Raw genomic sequence first — 3,450 nt, 5'->3', positions numbered from 1 at the left:
TGAAGTTCCCGACATCTGAGGAAGTCACAACAGTGTACGAGGAGCAGCCCACCGCTAAGAAAATGTTTGCAATCGATGAAGTGATACCGGTGTCAGCACTTTCTTCAGCAAATGGATCAGATTCAAAGGGAAAACATGAGGCTAAATAGCAACCACAGACACCAGCCTCGACCCGACCGGAGGAACGGGGGGCCGATGAAGACGACAACTATCACACCTCCTTTTTACATACCCGCGAGGGTACAAGGGAGTTTTTTCCAATTAAAGGACAATCAAAACGGGATTCGTTTATTTATTTCAGAGTCGCCACTTGGGAGATTTAGGGTGTCCCAAGTCACCAATTTTAATCCCGAATCGAGGAAAAGAATGACTCCATATTACAGTCTGCGCACCAGAAATCCGGATAAGGAATTCTGTTAACCCGGGAGAAGGTGTTAGGCATTCCCGAGTTCCGTGGTTCTAGCATGGTCGCTCAACTGTTATATTCGGCTTGATTATCTGATTTTATACAAATATGAACTTATGTGCAAAATTTTATCTTTTTACCGCTTTCTTACTTATTGTTATTATTTTACGAGAATTGCAACGTCGTGGAAACATATCTCGAACCACGTTACATCAATGCACCCGTAGTTGTTTGGCATATCTCGACTCGGTTGAGATTTGGATTTGGGTCACATAAATGTGCACCCGAGTTAAGGAAAATAAATTATTAAAGGCGCGCCTAAAGCAACTAGCGTCTTGTTATTTTGGGGAAGGCCGTAAAATTCGCTAAACGGCCTGTCCTCGAATTCTAAGTATTTTAATATATACATTTAGAGGGCCCCGCAGCTTGTGCATTTTTTGTTTGTCGAGGCTCGTCTCATTCATTATTAAAAAGAATTTGCAATGTCATGGAAATACATCTCAGACCGCGTCACAATCAATGTACCCGTGATTAGAGACACATTTCGATTTCGTTGAGATTTGGATTTGGGTCACATAAATGTGCACCCGAGTTTAAGGAGATAACATTATTAAATACGCGCCTAAAGCGACTAGCGCAGGGTTATTTTGAGAAAAGGCCGTGAAGTTCGCTAAGCGGCCGATCCCGAGTTCTAAGTAATTAACACATACATTTGTGAGGGCCCCGCAATCTATATATTTTACTAGGCGAGGCTCATCTCATTTATTTTAAATGGACAAATCCTAAAGCGACTACATCTTTTCTATTAAAATTAGTCTCTAAAATAAATAAAGAAAATCCTAATTAATTACGAGCTTTTTTTTTTATTTAATAAAGCATGGCATACTAATTGCTATATTAATACAAATATTGATGAACAAGAATTTTACTAAAAAAAATCCGAAATTATAAATAAAATAAAAATTTGACAACTAATATTCAAAAGAATCAAATATAGTTAGATTGAAGCTCGCATTGTTATATATAAAAAAAACTATTGGAATTAATTATTCACAACCATTTGAAACTGGATTTAACCATAATTACCAAAGCTTAATAGAAAGTTTATTAGACTTAAACGTTCTTCTAATTTTGTTTGAACTCAAATCATGCCTTAATACCTAATTCACGAAATTTAGTTCAAATTCATGCCTTAGCTAAATTTAAGTACTTGTTCACAATTAACCTACTGTTGATAATCTTAGAACCTTCATAGCTAGTGAATTAACCCGTTTTGCCAAGCCGATTCATTAAAGACTAACTTATGTTATTTTCTCTTATTCCAATTATTATTCAATAATACATAAAATAGCCTAAATACAATCAATAAAAGGAACAGAGAAAAAGCGAAATTAAAACTTCAAAATTCGATTCTTCATATGTATTTATGCTTCCACATTTTTAGCTTGCAATAACTAGTATTACATTCGTGTACCTGGTATTGGAAAACAAGAGAAGATGAAGCTGAGAAGCAGCAAGAGTAGTAACAATGTAGCACAACAACGACAGTCCAACAACACAGGAATAGACCAGTAACAGTAGGAATAGTAGAAAACCCAGGAGACTATAAACGACTCCAAGTATAGAGAAGAAGTAAAAGGCAGGAAGGTTCTGACTATTTCAGATCTTAAGCGAGGCAATGAAACAGTAACTATTCTTTTTCAACTTCAAAACTCTCCAAAATGAATTCTGCCCCTGTATATTCAGTGTATCCAGAATGTATATCGGATGTATACTTCTCACTCCGCCCCCTCTTTTTTTCTTCTCTCTATCTAGTTTTTCCTCTTTTTTTTCCACCCCTTCTTCCTAAATTTTCTCTTATATTTATAGCAAAATTTTTGAAATTTTCAGATTTGTTTTTTTATTATTTTATTATTTTTTTAATTAAAAGAAATCCCACTTACAAATTGCTTTTATTTTTTAGAAAAAGAAATCCCACCTTTATTTACTTTTATTTTTAAAATTCCAACTTTAATTACTTTATCTTATTTAAAATCCCACTTTTTATTTTTTTAAAAGAGAATCTCACTTTATTTAACTTTTCTTTAAAAAACAAACCACTATCTTTTCTTTTTCTTTTAAAAATGCTACTTTCAATTACTTTAAATTTTTTAAATTTTCAGATACCTTTATATTTATTTTTTAATTCCAACCTTATTTTACTTTTAAATTTTTTAAAACTTTTTACTTTTTTTAAATTTTCTACATTCTTTTACTTTTTTTTATTTTTTATATTTTTAAAATCATTTCCGAAATTACTATATATATATATATATATATATATATATATATATTTTTTAAAATAAAAATAATAAATAAAATAAAATATTTTCGGATTTTTTTTTATATATAAAAAAACAAAAAATAAAACTATTAATAGTGATAATTCACTTTTTATTTTTTATTTTTTCGGTTGGACAGGAGCTCCTTCCTCAACTTGAGTGGTCCGCTCGGGTACACTGTCTAGAACACCGACCCAGGTTTTGAACATAGAATAACGTGACTTCATGCCGGATCCCTAGTAGGAACGCTTATTTGCATCACGTTGCATTTGACTTAGGGGACTCAACACAGGGGTTGGGTCCATCTAGGACTAGCAACCTAATATGAAAAGGCCATCCTGATGCATCCTATTTGTTTTCCGTGCATTTATTTGTCTCGTGCCCGCATGCTGACCGGTGTTTGAATATTATGAATATTGTGAAATTGAAAAAAAGGAAATAGCGGTTAGGGAATTGATTGTTTATTTTTGAAAAAACTCAATACCCAAATACTGTCAAAACTCTGCCGAAATTTTGGAAAGAAAAAAAAACGTCTTATTAGTTTGTTTTATTAAAAGCAAAGGAAAAATAGAAAAAAAATCGTTGTTCTGTTTTGTTTTTCAAAAAAAAATATATAGAAATATATAGTTTGTCTTGTCATAAAAATAAAAATTAAAAAGAGTCTTACTTTTTTAAAATGGGTTTTTTATGAAAATTCAAAAAAAAAAATAATAATAATAAAAA

Source organism: Nicotiana tabacum, chromosome 20, assembly GCF_000715075.1.
Source record: "Nicotiana tabacum cultivar K326 chromosome 20, ASM71507v2, whole genome shotgun sequence".
NCBI classification, from domain to species: domain Eukaryota; kingdom Viridiplantae; phylum Streptophyta; class Magnoliopsida; order Solanales; family Solanaceae; genus Nicotiana; species Nicotiana tabacum.
This window is presented reverse-complemented; position numbering follows the sequence as displayed.